General features: G+C 45.1%; 13 non-coding genes and 1 pseudogene across 13 annotated transcripts; all 14 read right to left on the reverse strand.

Annotated features, from left to right (window-relative positions):
- Positions 1-1081: 1081 nt before the first annotated feature.
- On the reverse strand, positions 1082-1272 carry LOC141241194 (U2 spliceosomal RNA). Its single transcript, XR_012305976.1, has one exon. It is a non-coding gene; the product is annotated as a U2 spliceosomal RNA (small nuclear RNA).
- Positions 1273-2394: 1122 nt separating this feature from the next.
- Positions 2395-2585, reverse strand: LOC141241195 (U2 spliceosomal RNA). Its single transcript, XR_012305977.1, has one exon. It is a non-coding gene; the product is annotated as a U2 spliceosomal RNA (small nuclear RNA).
- A 1110-nt stretch (positions 2586-3695) lies between these two features.
- LOC141241269 (U2 spliceosomal RNA) lies at positions 3696-3886 on the reverse strand. The gene has a single exon (XR_012306049.1). It is a non-coding gene; the product is annotated as a U2 spliceosomal RNA (small nuclear RNA).
- A 1120-nt stretch (positions 3887-5006) lies between these two features.
- Positions 5007-5197, reverse strand: LOC141241197 (U2 spliceosomal RNA). The gene has a single exon (XR_012305980.1). It is a non-coding gene; the product is annotated as a U2 spliceosomal RNA (small nuclear RNA).
- Positions 5198-6315: 1118 nt separating this feature from the next.
- On the reverse strand, positions 6316-6506 carry LOC141241198 (U2 spliceosomal RNA). The gene has a single exon (XR_012305981.1). It is a non-coding gene; the product is annotated as a U2 spliceosomal RNA (small nuclear RNA).
- A 1120-nt stretch (positions 6507-7626) lies between these two features.
- Positions 7627-7817, reverse strand: LOC141241199 (U2 spliceosomal RNA). Its single transcript, XR_012305982.1, has one exon. It is a non-coding gene; the product is annotated as a U2 spliceosomal RNA (small nuclear RNA).
- A 1116-nt stretch (positions 7818-8933) lies between these two features.
- On the reverse strand, positions 8934-9124 carry LOC141241200 (U2 spliceosomal RNA). Its single transcript, XR_012305983.1, has one exon. It is a non-coding gene; the product is annotated as a U2 spliceosomal RNA (small nuclear RNA).
- Positions 9125-10245: 1121 nt separating this feature from the next.
- LOC141241201 (U2 spliceosomal RNA) lies at positions 10246-10436 on the reverse strand. Its single transcript, XR_012305984.1, has one exon. It is a non-coding gene; the product is annotated as a U2 spliceosomal RNA (small nuclear RNA).
- Positions 10437-11557: 1121 nt separating this feature from the next.
- Positions 11558-11748, reverse strand: LOC141241202 (U2 spliceosomal RNA). The gene has a single exon (XR_012305986.1). It is a non-coding gene; the product is annotated as a U2 spliceosomal RNA (small nuclear RNA).
- Positions 11749-12868: 1120 nt separating this feature from the next.
- LOC141241203 (U2 spliceosomal RNA) lies at positions 12869-13059 on the reverse strand. The gene has a single exon (XR_012305987.1). It is a non-coding gene; the product is annotated as a U2 spliceosomal RNA (small nuclear RNA).
- A 1120-nt stretch (positions 13060-14179) lies between these two features.
- On the reverse strand, positions 14180-14370 carry LOC141241204 (U2 spliceosomal RNA). The gene has a single exon (XR_012305988.1). It is a non-coding gene; the product is annotated as a U2 spliceosomal RNA (small nuclear RNA).
- A 1119-nt stretch (positions 14371-15489) lies between these two features.
- LOC141241339 (U2 spliceosomal RNA) lies at positions 15490-15658 on the reverse strand (annotated as a pseudogene).
- A 6203-nt stretch (positions 15659-21861) lies between these two features.
- Positions 21862-22052, reverse strand: LOC141241205 (U2 spliceosomal RNA). The gene has a single exon (XR_012305989.1). It is a non-coding gene; the product is annotated as a U2 spliceosomal RNA (small nuclear RNA).
- Positions 22053-23171: 1119 nt separating this feature from the next.
- On the reverse strand, positions 23172-23362 carry LOC141241206 (U2 spliceosomal RNA). The gene has a single exon (XR_012305990.1). It is a non-coding gene; the product is annotated as a U2 spliceosomal RNA (small nuclear RNA).
- Between the last annotated feature and the right edge of the window lie 310 nt (positions 23363-23672).

The following is a 23672-nucleotide window of genomic DNA, read 5'->3' on the forward strand; positions in this document are numbered from 1 at the left end:
TTCTGAAAAGTCCATTTGTGGAGATGGCCACCTGGACTCCCGTTAAGAAGACATGCTGTCAACCTCTAGATCCCTCACATGCCTGCACTTTTCGGCTTGCTGCTGCTGCAATCCACGCGTTTTAGATCTGCATAACTCCACCTCTTTTAGCACAGTACCCTCAACCCCCGGCTGTTCCCACCCGCCTCAACACCGTTGGAAGGGAGGAGAACCAATTAAGGCGGGGGGGGGTGGAACGAGCAGCTGTCTACCCTTAGCAGGAGGGTTGCTGATTAATTACCTCTCCTGCTGCTGCTGCTGCTGGCTGTCCAGCAGCAGACTGAAGGTGGCTGCTGCTGTGCGCAGGTATATAAAGGCTCAGAGCCTATTATGACACGCGCAGCCAGCGTTCCATTGCCACATTCCGTCTACTGCAGGCGGGATACCTGGATGGCTGAATGTCACTGAGAAGCTCACAGAGACCGCCATAAGCAACAGTTTAAAAGAATGCCACAGACTAATCAACCAAACTTTTTGGGTTGGTTTCTCTTTTATAGTCTGCAGGCATTAAATGAAAGAAGTCAGTGTTCCAGCAGAGGGAGACAACGTTTCAGAAAAGGCATTGTAGCAAACCAAAAAAGAAATTTTAAGCGCAGCAGAGTAACCAGCTCACATACCTGTTAGCTCAGGTGAGTTTAAAAGGCTGCTGTTGATAACAAGGGCATTTGCTAAATAGATGGTGTGTGTGCAACAATATACTGAAAGGTCAATTATATTGTGCAGCTTATCTCACCACCTGTAGTTATTTAGGTGAAAGCTCCAAAATGCTTGCCTAATATGTCTGTTTATCCAAAAGGAAGTATAGAGGGAGAGCTAGATAGATAGCATTGCATTACATTACATTACATGGCAATGCAATGCACAGTTGCTGAAGTTGAACCAAAATGAGCTTGTCATCTGGCTTCTGCAACTTTTAACATGAAAAATCCAATGAGGAGAAGAAAAGCAAAGCCAAAGAGTCCATCCCAAAATCCGACAAACAAGCAAAATGAACAAAAAGCATTGAATTCAATTCTTTCTGATTTTAGAAACTGCATTAAAGAAGGGGTGCACCGGTCCTGGAGATACTGCAATACCAGGTCAATGCGTGGAGTGGACAGAGCAAGCTCTTTTTCCATCTCCCTGTTCTAAAAATCCATTTAATATATGGTCCCCAGATAGGGGACGTATCAGATATTAAACTGATAAGAACAGATACTACACTTGATCTTAGCCAAAAGGCCGAGAAGCGATAACCAGAATTGGTTTCCGACTACGGTGCCACCCAAGGATTCTGAAAAGTCCATTTGTGGAGATGGCCACCTGGACTCCCGTTAAGAAGACATGCTGTCAACCTCTAGATCCCTCACATGCCTGCACTTTTCGGCTTGCTGCTGCTGCAATCCACGCGTTTTAGATCTGCATAACTCCACCTCTTTTAGCACAGTACCCTCAACCCCCGGCTGTTCCCACCCGCCTCAACACCGTTGGAAGGGAGGAGAACCAATTAAGGCGGGGGGGGGGGGTGGAACGAGCAGCTGTCTACCCTTAGCAGGAGGGTTGCTGATTAATTACCTCTCCTGCTGCTGCTGCTGCTGGCTGTCCAGCAGCAGACTGAAGGTGGCTGCTGCTGTGCGCAGGTATATAAAGGCTCAGAGCCTATTATGACACGCGCAGCCAGCGTTCCATTGCCACATTCTGTCTACTGCAGGCGGGATACCTGGATGGCTGAATGTCACTGAGAAGCTCACAGAGACCGCCATAAGCAACAGTTTAAAAGAATGCCACAGACTAATCAACCAAACTTTTTGGGTTGGTTTCTCTTTTATAGTCTGCAGGCATTAAATGAAAGAAGTCAGTGTTCCAGCAGAGGGAGACAACGTTTCAGAAAAGGCATTGTAGCAAACCAAAAAAGAAATTTTAAGCGCAGCAGAGTAACCAGCTCACATACCTGTTAGCTCAGGTGAGTTTAAAAGGCTGCTGTTGATAACAAGGGCATTTGCTAAATAGATGGTGTGTGTGCAACAATATACTGAAAGGTCAATTATATTGTGCAGCTTATCTCACCACCTGTAGTTATTTAGGTGAAAGCTCCAAAATGCTTGCCTAATATGTCTGTTTATCCAAAAGGAAGTATAGAGGGAGAGCTAGATAGATAGCATTGCATTACATTACATTACATGGCAATGCAATGCACAGTTGCTGAAGTTGAATCAAAATGAGCTTGTCATCTGTCTTCTGCAACTTTTAACATGAAAAATCCAATGAGGAGAAGAAAAGCAAAGCCAAAGAGTCTATCCCAAAATCCGACAAACAAGCAAAATGAACAAAAAGCATTGAATTCAATTCTTTCTGATTTTAGAAACTGCATTAAAGAAGGGGTGCACCGGTCCTGGAGATACTGCAATACCAGGTCAATGCGTGGAGTGGACAGAGCAAGCTCTTTTTCCATCTCCCTGTTCTAAAAATCCATTTAATATATGGTCCCCAGATAGGGGACGTATCAGATATTAAACTGATAAGAACAGATACTACACTTGATCTTAGCCAAAAGGCCGAGAAGCGATAACCAGAATTGGTTTCCGACTACGGTGCCACCCAAGGATTCTGAAAAGTCCATTTGTGGAGATGGCCACCTGGACTCCCGTTAAGAAGACATGCTGTCAACCTCTAGATCCCTCACATGCCTGCACTTTTCGGCTTGCTGCTGCTGCAATCCACGCGTTTTAGATCTGCATAACTCCACCTCTTTTAGCACAGTACCCTCAACCCCCGGCTGTTCCCACCCGCCTCAACACCGTTGGAAGGGAGCAGAACCAATTAAGGCGGGGGGGGGGTGGAACGAGCAGCTGTCTACCCTTAGCAGGAGGGTTGCTGATTAATTACCTCTCCTGCTGCTGCTGCTGCTGGCTGTCCAGCAGCAGACTGAAGGTGGCTGCTGCTGTGCGCAGGTATATAAAGGCTCAGAGCCTATTATGACACGCGCAGCCAGCGTTCCATTGCCACATTCCGTCTACTGCAGGCGGGATACCTGGATGGCTGAATGTCACTGAGAAGCTCACAGAGACCGCCATAAGCAACAGTTTAAAAGAATGCCACAGACTAATCAACCAAACTTTTTGGGTTGGTTTCTCTTTTATAGTCTGCAGGCATTAAATGAAAGAAGTCAGTGTTCCAGCAGAGGGAGACAACGTTTCAGAAAAGGCATTGTAGCAAACCAAAAAAGAAATTTTAAGCGCAGCAGAGTAACCAGCTCACATACCTGTTAGCTCAGGTGAGTTTAAAAGGCTGCTGTTGATAACAAGGGCATTTGCTAAATAGATGGTGTGTGTGCAACAATATACTGAAAGGTCAATTATATTGTGCAGCTTATCTCACCACCTGTAGTTATTTAGGTGAAAGCTCCAAAATGCTTGCCTAATATGTCTGTTTATCCAAAAGGAAGTATAGAGGGAGAGCTAGATAGATAGCATTGCATTACATGGCAATGCAATGCACAGTTGCTGAAGTTGAACCAAAATGAGCTTGTCATCTGGCTTCTGCAACTTTTAACATGAAAAATCCAATGAGGAGAAGAAAAGCAAAGCCAAAGAGTCCATCCCAAAATCCGACAAACAAGCAAAATGAACAAAAAGCATTGAATTCAATTCTTTCTGATTTTAGAAACTGCATTAAAGAAGGGGTGCACCGGTCCTGGAGATACTGCAATACCAGGTCAATGTGTGGAGTGGACAGAGCAAGCTCTTTTTCCATCTCCCTGTTCTAAAAATCCATTTAATATATGGTCCCCAGATAGGGGACGTATCAGATATTAAACTGATAAGAACAGATACTACACTTGATCTTAGCCAAAAGGCCGAGAAGCGATAACCAGAATTGGTTTCCGACTACGGTGCCACCCAAGGATTCTGAAAAGTCCATTTGTGGAGATGGCCACCTGGACTCCCGTTAAGAAGACATGCTGTCAACCTCTAGATCCCTCACATGCCTGCACTTTTCGGCTTGCTGCTGCTGCAATCCACGCGTTTTAGATCTGCATAACTCCACCTCTTTTAGCACAGTACCCTCAACCCCCGGCTGTTCCCACCCGCCTCAACACCGTTGGAAGGGAGGAGAACCAATTAAGGCGGGGGGGGGGGGTGGAACGAGCAGCTGTCTACCCTTAGCAGGAGGGTTGCTGATTAATTACCTCTCCTGCTGCTGCTGCTGCTGGCTGTCCAGCAGCAGACTGAAGGTGGCTGCTGCTGTGCGCAGGTATATAAAGGCTCAGAGCCTATTATGACACGCGCAGCCAGCGTTCCATTGCCACATTCCGTCTACTGCAGGCGGGATACCTGGATGGCTGAATGTCACTGAGAAGCTCACAGAGACCGCCATAAGCAACAGTTTAAAAGAATGCCACAGACTAATCAACCAAACTTTTTGGGTTGGTTTCTCTTTTATAGTCTGCAGGCATTAAATGAAAGAAGTCAGTGTTCCAGCAGAGGGAGACAACGTTTCAGAAAAGGCATTGTAGCAAACCAAAAAAGAAATTTTAAGCGCAGCAGAGTAACCAGCTCACATACCTGTTAGCTCAGGTGAGTTTAAAAGGCTGCTGTTGATAACAAGGGCATTTGCTAAATAGATGGTGTGTGTGCAACAATATACTGAAAGGTCAATTATATTGTGCAGCTTATCTCACCACCTGTAGTTATTTAGGTGAAAGCTCCAAAATGCTTGCCTAATATGTCTGTTTATCCAAAAGGAAGTATAGAGGGAGAGCTAGATAGATAGCATTGCATTACATTACATTACATGGCAATGCAATGCACAGTTGCTGAAGTTGAACCAAAATGAGCTTGTCATCTGGCTTCTGCAACTTTTAACATGAAAAATCCAATGAGGAGAAGAAAAGCAAAGCCAGAGTCCATCCCAAAATCCGACAAACAAGCAAAATGAACAAAAAGCATTGAATTCAATTCTTTCTGATTTTAGAAACTGCATTAAAGAAGGGGTGCACCGGTCCTGGAGATACTGCAATACCAGGTCAATGCGTGGAGTGGACAGAGCAAGCTCTTTTTCCATCTCCCTGTTCTAAAAATCCATTTAATATATGGTCCCCAGATAGGGGACGTATCAGATATTAAACTGATAAGAACAGATACTACACTTGATCTTAGCCAAAAGGCCGAGAAGCGATAACCAGAATTGGTTTCCGACTACGGTGCCACCCAAGGATTCTGAAAAGTCCATTTGTGGAGATGGCCACCTGGACTCCCGTTAAGAAGACATGCTGTCAACCTCTAGATCCCTCACATGCCTGCACTTTTCGGCTTGCTGCTGCTGCAATCCACGCGTTTTAGATCTGCATAACTCCACCTCTTTTAGCACAGTACCCTCAACCCCCGGCTGTTCCCACCCGCCTCAACACCGTTGGAAGGGAGGAGAACCAATTAAGGCGGGGGGGGGGGTGGAACGAGCAGCTGTCTACCCTTAGCAGGAGGGTTGCTGATTAATTACCTCTCCTGCTGCTGCTGCTGGCTGTCCAGCAGCAGACTGAAGGTGGCTGCTGCTGTGCGCAGGTATATAAAGGCTCAGAGCCTATTATGACACGCGCAGCCAGCGTTCCATTGCCACATTCCGTCTACTGCAGGCGGGATACCTGGATGGCTGAATGTCACTGAGAAGCTCACAGAGACCGCCATAAGCAAAAGTTTAAAAGAATGCCACAGACTAATCAACCAAACTTTTTGGGTTGGTTTCTCTTTTATAGTCTGCAGGCATTAAATGAAAGAAGTCAGTGTTCCAGCAGAGGGAGACAACGTTTCAGAAAAGGCATTGTAGCAAGCCAAAAAAGAAATTTTAAGCCCAGCAGAGTAACCAGCTCACATACCTGTTAGCTCAGGTGAGTTTAAAAGGCTGCTGTTGATAACAAGGGCATTTGCTAAATAGATGGTGTGTGTGCAACAATATACTGAAAGGTCAATTATATTGTGCAGCTTATCTCACCACCTGTAGTTATTTAGGTGAAAGCTCCAAAATGCTTGCCTAATATGTCTGTTTATCCAAAAGGAAGTATAGAGGGAGAGCTAGATAGATAGCATTGCATTACATTACATTACATGGCAATGCAATGCACAGTTGCTGAAGTTGAACCAAAATGAGCTTGTCATCTGGCTTCTGCAACTTTTAACATGAAAAATCCAATGAGGAGAAGAAAAGCAAAGCCAAAGAGTCCATCCCAAAATCCGACAAACAAGCAAAATGAACAAAAAGCATTGAATTCAATTCTTTCTGATTTTAGAAACTGCATTAAAGAAGGGGTGCACCGGTCCTGGAGATACTGCAATACCAGGTCAATGCGTGGAGTGGACAGAGCAAGCTCTTTTTCCATCTCCCTGTTCTAAAAATCCATTTAATATATGGTCCCCAGATAGGGGACGTATCAGATATTAAACTGATAAGAACAGATACTACACTTGATCTTAGCCAAAAGGCCGAGAAGCGATAACCAGAATTGGTTTCCGACTACGGTGTCACCCAAGGATTCTGAAAAGTCCATTTGTGGAGATGGCCACCTGGACTCCCGTTAAGAAGACATGCTGTCAACCTCTAGATCCCTCACATGCCTGCACTTTTCGGCTTGCTGCTGCTGCAATCCACGCGTTTTAGATCTGCATAACTCCACCTCTTTTAGCACAGTACCCTCAACCCCCGGCTGTTCCCACCCGCCTCAACACCGTTGAAAGGGAGGAGAACCAATTAAGGCGGGGGGGGGGTGGAACGAGCAGCTGTCTACCCTTAGCAGGAGGGTTGCTGATTAATTACCTCTCCTGCTGCTGCTGCTGCTGGCTGTCCAGCAGCAGACTGAAGGTGGCTGCTGCTGTGCGCAGGTATATAAAGGCTCAGAGCCTATTATGACACGCGCAGCCAGCGTTCCATTGCCACATTCCGTCTACTGCAGGCGGGATACCTGGATGGCTGAATGTCACTGAGAAGCTCACGGAGACCGCCATAAGCAACAGTTTAAAAGAATGCCACAGACTAATCAACCAAACTTTTTGGGTTGGTTTCTCTTTTATAGTCTGCAGGCATTAAATGAAAGAAGTCAGTGTTCCAGCAGAGGGAGACAACGTTTCAGAAAAGGCATTGTAGCAAACAAAAAAAGAAATTTTAAGCGCAGCAGAGTAACCAGCTCACATACCTGTTAGCTCAGGTGAGTTTAAAAGGCTGCTGTTGATAACAAGGGCATTTGCTAAATAGATGGTGTGTGTGCAACAATATACTGAAAGGTCAATTATATTGTGCAGCTTATCTCACCACCTGTAGTTATTTCGGTGAAAGCTCCAAAATGCTTGCCTAATATGTCTGTTTATCCAAAAGGAAGTATAGAGGGAGAGCTAGATAGATAGCATTGCATTACATTACATTACATGGCAATGCAATGCACAGTTGCTGAAGTTGAACCAAAATGAGCTTGTCATCTGGCTTCTGCAACTTTTAACATGAAAAATCCAATGAGGAGAAGAAAAGCAAAGCCAAAGAGTCCATCCCAAAATCCGACAAACAAGCAAAATGAACAAAAAGCATTGAATTCAATTCTTTCTGATTTTAGAAACTGCATTAAAGAAGGGGTGCACCGGTCCTGGAGATACTGCAATACCAGGTCAATGCGTGGAGTGGACAGAGCAAGCTCTTTTTCCATCTCCCTGTTCTAAAAATCCATTTAATATATGGTCCCCAGATAGGGGACGTATCAGATATTAAACTGATAAGAACAGATACTACACTTGATCTTAGCCAAAAGGCCGAGAAGCGATAACCAGAATTGGTTTCCGACTACGGTGCCACCCAAGGATTCTGAAAAGTCCATTTGTGGAGATGGCCACCTGGACTCCCGTTAAGAAGACATGCTGTCAACCTCTAGATCCCTCACATGCCTGCACTTTTCGGCTTGCTGCTGCTGCAATCCACGCGTTTTAGATCTGCATAACTCCACCTCTTTTAGCACAGTACCCTCAACCCCCGGCTGTTCCCACCCGCCTCAACACCGTTGGAAGGGAGGAGAACCAATTAAGGCGGGGGGGGGGTGGAACGAGCAGCTGTCTACCCTTAGCAGGAGGGTTGCTGATTAATTACCTCTCCTGCTGCTGTTGCTGGCTGTCCAGCAGCAGACTGAAGGTGGCTGCTGCTGTGCGCAGGTATATAAAGGCTCAGAGCCTATTATGACACGCGCAGCCAGCGTTCCATTGCCACATTCCGTCTACTGCAGGCGGGATACCTGGATGGCTGAATGTCACTGAGAAGCTCACAGAGACCGCCATAAGCAACAGTTTAAAAGAATGCCACAGACTAATCAACCAAACTTTTTGGGTTGGTTTCTCTTTTATAGTCTGCAGGCATTAAATGAAAGAAGTCAGTGTTCCAGCAGAGGGAGACAACGTTTCAGAAAAGGCATTGTAGCAAACCAAAAAAGAAATTTTAAGCGCAGCAGAGTAACCAGCTCACATACCTGTTAGCTCAGGTGAGTTTAAAAGGCTGCTGTTGATAACAAGGGCATTTGCTAATAGATGGTGTGTGTGCAACAATATACTGAAAGGTCAATTATATTGTGCAGCTTATCTCACCACCTGTAGTTATTTAGGTGAAAGCTCCAAAATGCTTGCCTAATATGTCTGTTTATCCAAAAGGAAGTATAGAGGGAGAGCTAGATAGATAGCATTGCATTACATTACATTACATGGCAATGCAATGCACAGTTGCTGAAGTTGAACCAAAATGAGCTTGTCATCTGGCTTCTGCAACTTTTAACATGAAAAATCCAATGAGGAGAAGAAAAGCAAAGCCAAAGAGTCCATCCCAAAATCCGACAAACAAGCAAAATGAACAAAAAGCATTGAATTCAATTCTTTCTGATTTTAGAAACTGCATTAAAGAAGGGGTGCACCGGTCCTGGAGATACTGCAATACCAGGTCAATGCGTGGAGTGGACAGAGCAAGCTCTTTTTCCATCTCCCTGTTCTAAAAATCCATTTAATATATGGTCCCCAGATAGGGGACGTATCAGATATTAAACTGATAAGAACAGATACTACACTTGATCTTAGCCAAAAGGCCGAGAAGCGATAACCAGAATTGGTTTCCGACTACGGTGCCACCCAAGGATTCTGAAAAGTCCATTTGTGGAGATGGCCACCTGGACTCCCGTTAAGAAGACATGCTGTCAACCTCTAGATCCCTCACATGCCTGCACTTTTCGGCTTGCTGCTGCTGCAATCCACGCGTTTTAGATCTGCATAACTCCACCTCTTTTAGCACAGTACCCTCAACCCCCGGCTGTTCCCACCCGCCTCAACACCGTTGGAAGGGAGGAGAACCAATTAAGGCGGGGGGGGGGGTGGAACGAGCAGCTGTCTACCCTTAGCAGGAGGGTTGCTGATTAATTACCTCTCCTGCTGCTGCTGCTGCTGGCTGTCCAGCAGCAGACTGAAGGTGGCTGCTGCTGTGCGCAGGTATATAAAGGCTCAGAGCCTATTATGACACGCGCAGCCAGCGTTCCATTGCCACATTCCGTCTACTGCAGGCGGGATACCTGGATGGCTGAATGTCACTGAGAAGCTCACAGAGACCGCCATAAGCAACAGTTTAAAAGAATGCCACAGACTAATCAACCAAACTTTTTGGGTTGGTTTCTCTTTTATAGTCTGCAGGCATTAAATGAAAGAAGTCAGTGTTCCAGCAGAGGGAGACAACGTTTCAGAAAAGGCATTGTAGCAAACCAAAAAAGAAATTTTAAGCGCAGCAGAGTAACCAGCTCACATACCTGTTAGCTCAGGTGAGTTTAAAAGGCTGCTGTTGATAACAAGGGCATTTGCTAAATAGATGGTGTGTGTGCAACAATATACTGAAAGGTCAATTATATTGTGCAGCTTATCTCACCACCTGTAGTTATTTAGGTGAAAGCTCCAAAATGCTTGCCTAATATGTCTGTTTATCCAAAAGGAAGTATAGAGTGAGAGCTAGATAGATAGCATTGCATTACATTACATTACATGGCAATGCAATGCACAGTTGCTGAAGTTGAACCAAAATGAGCTTGTCATCTGGCTTCTGCAACTTTTAACATGAAAAATCCAATGAGGAGAAGAAAAGCAAAGCCAAAGAGTCCATCCCAAAATCCGACAAACAAGCAAAATGAACAAAAAGCATTGAATTCAATTCTTTCTGATTTTAGAAACTGCATTAAAGAAGGGGTGCACCGGTCCTGGAGATACTGCAATACCAGGTCAATGCGTGGAGTGGACAGAGCAAGCTCTTTTTCCATCTCCCTGTTCTAAAAATCCATTTAATATATGGTCCCCAGATAGGGGACGTATCAGATATTAAACTGATAAGAACAGATACTACACTTGATCTTAGCCAAAAGGCCGAGAAGCGATAACCAGAATTGGTTTCCGACTACGGTGCCACCCAAGGATTCTGAAAAGTCCATTTGTGGAGATGGCCACCTGGACTCCCGTTAAGAAGACATGCTGTCAACCTCTAGATCCCTCACATGCCTGCACTTTTCGGCTTGCTGCTGCTGCAATCCACGCGTTTTAGATCTGCATAACTCCACCTCTTTTAGCACAGTACCCTCAACCCCCGGCTGTTCCCACCCGCCTCAACACCGTTGGAAGGGAGGAGAACCAATTAAGGCGGGGGGGGGGGTGGAACGAGCAGCTGTCTACCGTTAGCAGGAGGGTTGCTGATTAATTACCTCTCCTGCTGCTGCTGCTGCTGGCTGTCCAGCAGCAGACTGAAGGTGGCTGCTGCTGTGCGCAGGTATATAAAGGCTCAGAGCCTATTATGACACGCGCAGCCAGCGTTCCATTGCCACATTCCGTCTACTGCAGGCGGGATACCTGGATGGCTGAATGTCACTGAGAAGCTCACAGAGACCGCCATAAGCAACAGTTTAAAAGAATGCCACAGACTAATCAACCAAACTTTTTGGGTTGGTTTCTCTTTTATAGTCTGCAGGCATTAAATGAAAGAAGTCAGTGTTCCAGCAGAGGGAGACAACGTTTCAGAAAAGGCATTGTAGCAAACCAAAAAAGAAATTTTAAGCGCAGCAGAGTAACCAGCTCACATACCTGTTAGCTCAGGTGAGTTTAAAAGGCTGCTGTTGATAACAAGGGCATTTGCTAAATAGATGGTGTGTGTGCAACAATATACTGAAAGGTCAATTATATTGTGCAGCTTATCTCACCACCTGTAGTTATTTAGGTGAAAGCTCCAAAATGCTTGCCTAATATGTCTGTTTATCCAAAAGGAAGTATAGAGGGAGAGCTAGATAGATAGCATTGCATTACATTACATTACATGGCAATGCAATGCACAGTTGCTGAAGTTGAACCAAAATGAGCTTGTCATCTGGCTTCTGCAACTTTTAACATGAAAAATCCAATGAGGAGAAGAAAAGCAAAGCCAAAGAGTCCATCCCAAAATCCGACAAACAAGCAAAATGAACAAAAAGCATTGAATTCAATTCTTTCTGATTTTAGAAACTGCATTAAAGAAGGGGTGCACCGGTCCTGGAGATACTGCAATACCAGGTCAATGCGTGGAGTGGACAGAGCAAGCTCTTTTTCCATCTCCCTGTTCTAAAAATCCATTTAATATATGGTCCCCAGATAGGGGACGTATCAGATATTAAACTGATAAGAACAGATACTACACTTGATCTTAGCCAAAAGGCCGAGAAGCGATAACCAGAATTGGTTTCCGACTACGGTGCCACCCAAGGATTCTGAAAAGTTCATTTGTGGAGATGGCCACCTGGACTCCCGTTAAGAAGACATGCTGTCAACCTCTAGATCCCTCACATGCCTGCACTTTTCGGCTTGCTGCTGCTGCAATCCACGCGTTTTAGATCTGCATAACTCCACCTCTTTTAGCACAGTACCCTCAACCCCCGGGTGTTCCCACCCGCCTCAACACCGTTGGAAGGGAGGAGAACCAATTAAGGCGGGGGGGGGGTGGAACGAGCAGCTGTCTACCCTTAGCAGGAGGGTTGCTGATTAATTACCTCTCCTGCTGCTGCTGCTGCTGGCTGTCCAGCAGCAGACTGAAGGTGGCTGCTGCTGTGCGCAGGTATATAAAGGCTCAGAGCCTATTATGACACGCGCAGCCAGCGTTCCATTGCCACATTCCGTCTACTGCAGGCGGGATACCTGGATGGCTGAATGTCACTGAGAAGCTCACAGAGACCGCCATAAGCAACAGTTTAAAAGAATGCCACAGACTAATCAACCAAACTTTTTGGGTTGGTTTCTCTTTTATAGTCTGCAGGCATTAAATGAAAGAAGTCAGTGTTCCAGCAGAGGGAGACAACGTTTCAGAAAAGGCATTGTAGCAAACCAAAAAAGAAATTTTAAGCGCAGCAGAGTAACCAGCTCACATACCTGTTAGCTCAGGTGAGTTTAAAAGGCTGCTGTTGATAACAAGGGCATTTGCTAAATAGATGGTGTGTGTGCAACAATATACTGAAAGGTCAATTATATTGTGCAGCTTATCTCACCACCTGTAGTTATTTAGGTGAAAGCTCCAAAATGCTTGCCTAATATGTCTGTTTATCCAAAAGGAAGTATAGAGGGAGAGCTAGATAGATAGCATTTCATTACATTACATTACATGGCAATGCAATGCACAGTTGCTGAAGTTGAACCAAAATGAGCTTGTCATCTGGCTTCTGCAACTTTGAACATGAAAAATCCAATGAGGAGAAGAAAAGCAAAGCCAAAGAGTCCATCCCAAAATCCGACAAACAAGCAAAATGAACAAAAAGCATTGAATTCAATTCTTTCTGATTTTAGAAACTGCATTAAAGAAGGGGTGCACCGGTCCTGGAGATACTGCAATACCAGGTCAATGCGTGGAGTGGACAGAGCAAGCTCTTTTTCCATCTCCCTGTTCTAAAAATCCATTTAATATATGGTCCCCAGATAGGGGACGTATCAGATATTAAACTGATAAGAACAGATACTACACTTGATCTTAGCCAAAAGGCCGAGAAGCGATAACCAGAATTGGTTTCCGACTACGGTGCCACCCAAGGATTCTGAAAAGTCCATTTGTGGAGATGGCCACCTGGACTCCCGTTAAGAAGACATGCTGTCAACCTCTAGATCCCTCACATGCCTGCACTTTTCGGCTTGCTGCTGCTGCAATCCACGCGTTTTAGATCTGCATAACTCCACCTCTTTTAGCACAGTACCCTCAACCCCCGGCTGTTCCCACCCGCCTCAACACCGTTGGAAGGGAGGAGAACCAATTAAGGCGGGGGGGGGGTGGAACGAGCAGCTGTCTACCGTTAGCAGGAGGGTTGCTGATTAATTACCTCTCCTGCTGCTGCTGCTGCTGGCTGTCCAGCAGCAGACTGAAGGTGGCTGCTGCTGTGCGCAGGTATATAAAGGCTCAGAGCCTATTATGACACGCGCAGCCAGCGTTCCATTGCCACATTCCGTCTACTGCAGGCGGGATACCTGGATGGCTGAATGTCACTGAGAAGCTCACAGAGACCGCCATAAGCAACAGTTTAAAAGAATGCCACAGACTAATCAACCAAACTTTTTGGGTTGGTTTCTCTTTTATAGTCTGCAGGCATTAAATGAAAGAAGTCAGTGTTCCAGCAGAGGGAGACAACGTTTCAGAAAAGGCATTGTAGCAAACCAAAAAAGAAATTTTAAGCGCAGCAGAGTAACCAGCTCACATACCTGTTAGCTCAGGTGAGTTTAAAAGGCTGCTGTTGATAACAAGGGCATTTGCTAAATAGATGGTGTGTGTGCAACAATATACTGAAAGGTCAATTATATTGTGCAGCTTATCTCACCACCTGTAGTTATTTAGGTGAAAGCTCCAAAATGCTTGCCTAATATGTCTGTTTATCCAAAAGGAAGTATAGAGGGAGAGCTAGATAGATAGCATTGCATTACATTACATTACATGGCAATGCAATGCACAGTTGCTGAAGTTGAACCAAAATGAGCTTGTCATCTGGCTTCTGCAACTTTTAACATGAAAAATCCAATGAGGAGAAGAAAAGCAAAGCCAAAGAGTCCATCCCAAAATCCGACAAACAAGCAAAATGAACAAAAAGCATTGAATTCAATTCTTTCTGATTTTAGAAACTGCATTAAAGAAGGGGTGCACCGGTCCTGGAGATACTGCAATACCAGGTCAATGCGTGGAGTGGACAGAGCAAGCTCTTTTTCCATCTCCCTGTTCTAAAAATCCATTTAATATATGGTCCCCAGATAGGGGACGTATCAGATATTAAACTGATAAGAACAGATACTACACTTGATCTTAGCCAAAAGGCCGAGAAGCGATAACCAGAATTGGTTTCCGACTACGGTGCCACCCAAGGATTCTGAAAAGTTCATTTGTGGAGATGGCCACCTGGACTCCCGTTAAGAAGACATGCTGTCAACCTCTAGATCCCTCACATGCCTGCACTTTTCGGCTTGCTGCTGCTGCAATCCACGCGTTTTAGATCTGCATAACTCCACCTCTTTTAGCACAGTACCCTCAACCCCCGGGTGTTCCCACCCGCCTCAACACCGTTGGAAGGGAGGAGAACCAATTAAGGCGGGGGGGGGTGGAACGAGCAGCTGTCTACCCTTAGCAGGAGGGTTGCTGATTAATTACCTCTCCTGCTGCTGCTGCTGCTGGCTGTCCAGCAGCAGACTGAAGGTGGCTGCTGCTGTGCGCAGGTATATAAAGGCTCAGAGCCTATTATGACACGCGCAGCCAGCGTTCCATTGCCACATTCCGTCTACTGCAGGCGGGATACCTGGATGGCTGAATGTCACTGAGAAGCTCACAGAGACCGCCATAAGCAACAGTTTAAAAGAATGCCACAGACTAATCAACCAAACTTTTTGGGTTGGTTTCTCTTTTATAGTCTGCAGGCATTAAATGAAAGAAGTCAGTGTTCCAGCAGAGGGAGACAACGTTTCAGAAAAGGCATTGTAGCAAACCAAAAAAGAAATTTTAAGCGCAGCAGAGTAACCAGCTCACATACCTGTTAGCTCAGGTGAGTTTAAAAGGCTGCTGTTGATAACAAGGGCATTTGCTAAATAGATGGTGTGTGTGCAACAATATACTGAAAGGTCAATTATATTGTGCAGCTTATCTCACCACCTGTAGTTATTTAGGTGAAAGCTCCAAAATGCTTGCCTAATATGTCTGTTTATCCAAAAGGAAGTATAGAGGGAGAGCTAGATAGATAGCATTTCATTACATTACATTACATGGCAATGCAATGCACAGTTGCTGAAGTTGAACCAAAATGAGCTTGTCATCTGGCTTCTGCAACTTTGAACATGAAAAATCCAATGAGGAGAAGAAAAGCAAAGCCAAAGAGTCCATCCCAAAATCCGACAAACAAGCAAAATGAACAAAAAGCATTGAATTCAATTCTTTCTGATTTTAGAAACTGCATTAAAGAAGGGGTGCACCGGTCCTGGAGATACTGCAATACCAGGTCAATGCGTGGAGTGGACAGAGCAAGCTCTTTTTCCATCTCCCTGTTCTAAAAATCCATTTAATATATGGTCCCCAGATAGGGGACGTATCAGATATTAAACTGATAAGAACAGATCAGGTTTCAACATATTTTATTATGTGCGTAAAACATGGTTTACAATCAAAAACAGCAACACAAACAATACATTAATAAAACACAGAATTCCACCCATAAAAACCCCATATACGATTGGCATCCCTCCTCCCAATACATTTAACATCCCTCAAGTAATAAATATACATCTGACTAAAAGCAATTTTAAGACAATCCTTCACAGAAATAGCATCACGTTTAAAAAGTAAAATATTGCGTGCCTTCCAAAGGGCGTCTTTAAAACAGTTAATCATACACCAACATATACAATACTGTTGAGGGGTCGGACATTTAAAAAGGCCATATAAAACATATTCATGGTTAAAATCTCTTAAACCGCAAGTCCATTTTAAAAGAATCCCAACTTTGTGCCAAAGTTCCTGTGCAAATGGGCAATTCCACATAAGGTGCAAGGTGGTTTCGTCATAAACACATGAGTCTCTGGGGCATTTTGCTCTGGCCACCAGGCCTCTCCTGTGTTGAAACTCTCTGGTGGGGAGGCACTGGTGGACCACCATCCATGCGATATCCTTATGTCCATTTGCTAAGAATTTCCCGAAGACATTCTTCCAAACTTGCTTCGATCTCTCTTCTGAGAAATTTACTATGGGGGTCACATCTTCATTCCTCCTCAGAAAAGATAAAAGCTTCTTGCGGTCTTTAAAAATGTCCATATTAAAATCACCAAGGCTATAAAATCGAACAGTCTTTTCTAAGATTGCTTGGTTTTTGGGGGGGCATAGTAAAACAGGGGAATTCAACGACAACTTAAACCATCTTTTAAAAATCATCCCACAAGTATATTTTAAAAAATAACTTAGCGCACTATTACCATTAAAATGTTTGAATCAAAAGCAGAAATAATTTAAATACAAATAAATATGTAAATCGGGGACATCCCTTCCGCCGTTCATTTTATTCTTCCTCATTATTTCTCTCCTTAATTTTTCCATTTTGGAGTTCCATAAAAACATAAAGATCATCCTAGTCATTTTTTTAATTAAAACATCAGAGGGGGGGTACACCATAGCTATATACAGTATGAGGGGTAACAACACTGATTTTATAATTAAAATTTTCCCCTCCATTGTTAGGGACCTCAAACCCCAAAATGATATTTTCTTTGACATTTTTTCTATGACATTCTCCCAGCTTTGAGTTCCCACATTCTCCTCGTTAAAAACAACTCCAAGAATTTTTACATTGTCTCGTTTTATAGTGAGCTGCGGGAGTTGGGCGGTGTCCCAGGATCCCAAAGTCAGACATTCAGATTTATTTAAATTAAGTTTAAAACCGGATGCCTGGGAAAAAAAATCAATGCGCAACACCGCCCTCCGGAGGGAAGCAGGGTCCACGCACACAACCGTCACGTCATCCATGTAGCCAAAGACTCTCACATCACTGCCACCTCCGCCAGGAACAGGAACCCCTGTAATCACTTTGTCTTTCCTTATTGCGCTCAGCAGGGGCTCCATGGCGCAGATGAACAGGATGGGCGACAAGGGGCATCCCTGCTTCACTCCGGACTCAAGGGGAACTCCATCTGTTAAAAAGCCATTAAGAGAAATTTGACTAAAACAATTTTTATATAAAATCTTAATACAATTTAAAAGCATATTAGGGATACCCATTCTTTTTAAAACTGTAAAAAGAAATGTATGAGAGACTCTATCGAAAGCTTTTTCAAAATCTAGGGCTAAAAGAGCTACATTTTGACCCCGGTCTCTGGAATACCAAATTACATCCCTTAATACGTTTAAAACCTCTGAAATACTTCTGCCTGGTACACTACAAACCTGCTCAGGCTGGATTAGTTTGGCAATGACATTCCTGAGCCGGTTTGCAACCACCTTAGCAAGTACCTTGTAATCAACATTTAGGAGAGTTATGGGTCTCCAATTCGCTAGAGTACTGCGATCACCTTTTTTTTATATCAAAGACACCACTCCTCTCCTCCACGAAAATGGCAACTGTTCACAAATAAAAACTTCTTTAAAAAGCATAAAAAGGTCCTCTTTTAAAATGTCCCAAAAAGTAAGATAAAACTCTACAGGTAGTCCATCACACCCAGGTGCTTTGCCCTTAGAGAAACTTTTAAAAACATAAAATAATTCCTCTAAAACAATATCGCGTTCTAAAAACTCCTGGTCTGTAAAATTTAACTTAAAATCGAGATCATTAAGAGCATCAGATAAAAAGGACTCATCTATACACTTTTTACTAAAAAGATGCTTATAAAAGTTAAAAGTAGCATTCAACATTCCCTGCATAGATGTTTCACCCTCTAGATTTGTGATCACTTCTCTTTTATCCATGACTTTTTTGAAGAAGAAGCGAGAGCACTTCTCCCCCTCCTCCAAGTGCTGCACTCTAGAGTTAAAAATAATTTCTTTCCCCTTTGTGTCTATGCAGTTCTGAATTTCAGTTTTTAGGCTAGCAATATCATCTCCCACCTCCACCCCTAGCTCTTTGAATTTAAAAAGTGTTTGTAGTTTGGTGTTAAGATCACTAAAACATCTTTTTTTCTCTCTAGCTTTACGTCTCCCTGCTTTTATAAAAAACATTCTGACTTTTTTTTTCAAATTTTCCCACCAGGTTACCATAGGGGCATCAGAAGGTTTTTGTCGTCGCCAGGCTTGATAGGCTTTACCAAAGTCTTGTCGAATCAGAGGGTCCTCCAGCAGGTAAGTACTTAGACGCCAGAGGCCCCTGTTGACCCTCTGTTCATCCCGGTATTCTAGGTGCACCTCCAAGCCCTTATGGTCAGAAAATATATTTGATGTTAAAACACATTTTACAGGGTTAAAATCATCTGATAGGAAAATAAAATCGATCCTGGAGGACACCCCTCTTCCGGACCACGTATAACCAGGGTCCGTCGGCAGGAGTGACCTCCACGCATCGCATAATTTAAAATCAGTTATAAAATCTTTCAATAGATGACATGACTTATCCAATTTGCGTAAAGGGTCACCCCCTGCTCGTTGTTCACTAGCACAAAGACAATTAAAATCACCCCCTACGATCAGGGGTGATGACCCAGTACAGTACAATGGCAATATCCCAAATAAATTAATTCTCTCTTGCTTATCAGGGGGAGCATAAATATTCATTACACGTAGGGTAAAACCATTAAATTTAAAATGCACTAAAACCACTCTGCCTGGTACTATTTCTGTGACAGCATTTATAGTAATATTTCTCCCACGACAGAGGAAGCCCACCCCCGCTGACTTGTTGTCATTGGAGCCAGACCAGATGGAGGGCCCCAGTCTCCAATCTGTCTTGATATCATTATAATTTAGTGCATGTTGTATCCCGCATTCCTGTAATAAACATATGTCAAAGTCAGTGGTTTCTAAATACTTGAATAGAGCAGCCCTACGAACTGGGCTCTTTAATGACCTCACATTCAGTGAGACAAGTCTTAATGTGGGCATTCATAGGTCAGGGTGGTGGATCTTCCATGAGGACACCTGACTCAAAGCCCTGTATATCAAATTGCTTCAGGACATCCGGGCTAGAGGACCCAAACGACTCGATATTCTGTGAGCCGGCGGTTGCCCCCTCGTAGGTCACGGTTCCCAGCCACATTCCAGGAGACGCTGGGGCTTCGACATTCCGTCTCTTTTTCGGGGCAGACTCCACTAGGTCACTGGTGCAGTCCTCCTCTTCCTCCACCTCCTCCAGGGGGGGAGACTGGTCCATCAGGACAAGATCAGCAACACAGATTTCCTGATGTTCGCCACCTAGAAGCAAAGCCCCCTCATCTGGCTGGCTAATCGCCCTGGAAGATCCTGAGGCCATCGCTGCGTGGTCCCCTGTAGCCAACCGCACAGGGGCACCACCCTCCAGCCCAACAGGATCGGTATCGGGAACCATCGATACGGAGGATACCCTCCCAGAAGGAGGACCCCCCCGCTCCGGTCCATGCGAGGTCCGCCCATCGTTAAGGGACTTCGATGCAGGTGCCGCCCCAGAGGGGCCTCCGGCTCCCTGCTCCATCCCAGCCTTCTCGCCCTTCGAACCGCCCTCCGACGCCGGCTTGCCAGTGAAGACCGGTGGGCGCATCGGCTCAGCTTCAGAAGATGCAGCTTCTGCGTAGGTCCTGGTCCTGGTCCTGTTGGGGCATCCTCGGAACATGTGCCCCGCCTCACCGCAGAGATTACATTTCCTCCCAGCGGGACAGTCCTTCATTAAATGTCCGTAACAGCTGCAATTATTGCAGCGGTCTACTTTCCTGCCCGTGCAGGACGTTTGGGTATGACCCATTTGTCCACAGTTCCTGCAACATACTGGCATTCCAGGATAAAATAAGTAGCCTCTGCTCTTACCGATTACGAAGGTTGAGGGAGGGTGTAGCATTCCTCCCACTCCACTAAGGTCCCTCTTTAGACGGGCCATATACCTTCTCTTGCCGCACCAGAAGCCTACCGCGTTCTTCACAGTACCCAGGTATCTCAGATCATCACAATAGCGGGTAAGGTAGGTCGAGATGTCTGCAGCTTCCACAAAGGGGTTCGGGAAATGCACCACGATGGGGATCTCGTCATAAGCATACAAGAGACAAAAGGTTAGTCCATCCAATTCATCTAAGTAGTTTTTCTCGTTTACCTTTTGTACGAGTTGCTGACAGCATCCCTGGCTCTTGAAGGTGATGGTGTATGTCCCCTTGTACTCGTTGTCCTGGAAGCAGAATATGTCTTCCCGCCGAAACTCCAGAACTCCAAGAAGAATCCTATGGCAGATGTAGTCCAAATTCTTCTCCATCCTCGATGCTGCTCCAACTTCAATCCTCACGGTGTTCCGCATCCGGGCATCACCCGATGAATATGTGAGCGTTGCCGGCATCCTTCACTCAGGAACGTACCGACTCTTCTCTCTGAAAGGCGCAAGCCTTCATGGGATCCCTTCCCGTTGCTCCCGGACTAATCCTTCCTCCCAATAGCAGCAGGGGGGTTAAGTCCCTCCGAAGAGGAACGATCCCCCCAGGCCGAGAGAAAGGGTACCAAGAGCACCTCACAGGCAAGACCACACAGGTAAACCTGATAGATCGTGCCAAAAGGCCGAGAAGCGATAACCAGAATTGGTTTCCGACTACGGTGCCACCCAAGGATTCTGAAAAGTCCATTTGTGGAGATGGCCACCTGGACTCCCGTTAAGAAGACATGCTGTCAACCTCTAGATCCCTCACATGCCTGCACTTTTCGGCTTGCTGCTGCTGCAATCCACGCGTTTTAGATCTGCATAACTCCACCTCTTTTAGCACAGTACCCTCAACCCCCGGCTGTTCCCACCCGCCTCAACACCGTTGGAAGGGAGGAGAACCAATTAAGGCGGGGGGGGGGGGTGGAACGAGCAGCTGTCTACTCTTAGCAGGAGGGTTGCTGATTAATTACCTCTCCTGCTGCTGCTGCTGCTGGCTGTCCAGCAGCAGACTGAAGGTGGCTGCTGCTGTGCGCAGGTATATAAAGGCTCAGAGCCTATTATGACACGCGCAGCCAGCGTTCCATTGCCACATTCCGTCTACTGCAGGCGGGATACCTGGATGGCTGAATGTCACTGAGAAGCTCACAGAGACCGCCATAAGCAACAGTTTAAAAGAATGCCACAGACTAATCAACCAAACTTTTTGGGTTGGTTTCTCTTTTATAGTCTGCAGGCATTAAATGAAAGAAGTCAGTGTTCCAGCAGAGGGAGACAACGTTTCAGAAAAGGCATTGTAGCAAACCAAAATAGAAATTTTAAGCGCAGCAGAGTAACCAGCTCACATACCTGTTAGCTCAGGTGAGTTTAAAAGGCTGCTGTTGATAACAAGGGCATTTGCTAAATAGATGGTGTGTGTGCAACAATATACTGAAAGGTCAATTATATTGTGCAGCTTATCTCACCACCTGTAGTTATTTAGGTGAAAGCTCCAAAATGCTTGCCTAATATGTCTGTTTATCCAAAAGGAAGTATAGAGGGAGAGCTAGATAGATAGCATTGCATTACATTACATTACATGGCAATGCAATGCACAGTTGCTGAAGTTGAACCAAAATGAGCTTGTCATCTGGCTTCTGCAACTTTTAACATGAAAAATCCAATGAGGAGAAGAAAAGCAAAGCCAAAGAGTCCATCCCAAAATCCGACAAACAAGCAAAATGAACAAAAAGCATTGAATTCAATTCTTTCTGATTTTAGAAACTGCATTAAAGAAGGGGTGCACCGGTCCTGGAGATACTGCAATACCAGGTCAATGCGTGGAGTGGACAGAGCAAGCTCTTTTTCCATCTCCCTGTTCTAAAAATCCATTTAATATATGGTCCCCAGATAGGGGACGTATCAGATATTAAACTGATAAGAACAGATACTACACTTGATCTTAGCCAAAAGGCCGAGAAGCGATAACCAGAATTGGTTTCCGACTACGGTGCCACCCAAGGATTCTGAAAAGTCCATTTGTGGAGATGGCCACCTGGACTCCCGTTAAGAAGACATGCTGTCAACCTCTAGATCCCTCACATGCCTGCACTTTTCGGCTTGCTGCTGCTGCAATCCACGCGTTTTAGATCTGCATAACTCCACCTCTTTTAGCACAGTACCCTCAACCCCCGGCTGTTCCCACCCGCCTCAACACCGTTGGAAGGGAGGAGAACCAATTAAGGCGGGGGGGGGTGGAACGAGCAGCTGTCTACCCTTAGCAGGAGGGTTGCTGATTAATTACCTCTCCTGCTGCTGCTGCTGCTGGCTGTCCAGCAGCAGACTGAGGGTGGCTGCTGCTGTGCGCAGGTATATAAAGGCTCAGAGCCTATTATGACACGCGCAGCCAGCGTTCCATTGCCACATTCCGTCTACTGCAGGCGGGATACCTGGATGGCTGAATGTCACTGAGAAGCTCACAGAGACCGCCATAAGCAACAGTTTAAAAGAATGCCACAGACTAATCAACCAAACTTTTTGGGTTGGTTTCTCTTTTATAGTCTGCAGGCATTAAATGAAAGAAGTCAGTGTTCCAGCAGAGGGAGACAACGTTTCAGAAAAGGCATTGTAGCAAACCAAAAAAGAAATTTTAAGCGCAGCAGAGTAACCAGCGCACATACCTGTTAGCTCAGGTGAGTTTAAAAGGCTGCTGTTGATAACAAGGGCATTTGCTAAATAGATGGTGTGTGTGCAACAATATACTGAAAGGTCAATTATATTGTGCAGCTTATCTCACCACCTGTAGTTATTTAGGTGAAAGCTTCAAAATGCTTGCCTAATATGTCTGTTTATCCAAAAGGAAGTATAGAGGGAGAGCTAGATAGATAGCATTGCATTACATTACATTACATGGCAATGCAATGCACAGTTGCTGAAGTTGAACCAAAATGAGCTTGTCATCTGGCTTCTGCAACTTTTAACATGAAAAATCCAATGAGGAGAAGAAAAGCAAAGCCAAAGAGTCCATCCCAAAATCCGACAAACAAGCAAAATGAACAAAAAGCATTGAATTCAATTCTTTCTGATTTTAGAAACTGCATTAAAGAAGGGGTGCACCGGTCCTGGAGATACTGCAATACCAGGTCAATGCGTGGAGTGGACAGAGCAAGCTCTTTTTCCATCTCCCTGTTCTAAAAATCCATTTAATATATGGTCCCCAGATAGGGGACGTATCAGATATTAAACTGATAAGAACAGATACTACACTTGATCTTAGCCAAAAGGCCGAGAAGCGATAACCAGAATTGGTTTCCGACTACGGTGCCACCCAAGGATTCTGAAAAGTCCATTTGTGGAGATGGCCACCTGGACTCCCGTTAAGAAGACATGCTGTCAACCTCTAGATCCCTCACATGCCTGCACTTTTCGGCTTGCTGCTGCTGCAATCCACGCGTTTTAGATCTGCATAACTCCACCTCTTTTAGCACAGTACCCTCAACCCCCGGCTGTTCCCACCCGCCTCAACACCGTTGGAAGGGAGGAGAACCAATTAAGGCGGGGGGGGGGGGGGGTGGAACGAGCAGCTGTCTACCCTTAGCAGGAGGGT

Source organism: Phyllobates terribilis, unplaced genomic scaffold (assembly GCF_046119375.1).
Source record: "Phyllobates terribilis strain yellow unplaced genomic scaffold, ASM4611937v1 Scaffold_986__1_contigs__length_492241, whole genome shotgun sequence".
Taxonomy (NCBI): Eukaryota; Metazoa; Chordata; class Amphibia; order Anura; family Dendrobatidae; genus Phyllobates; species Phyllobates terribilis.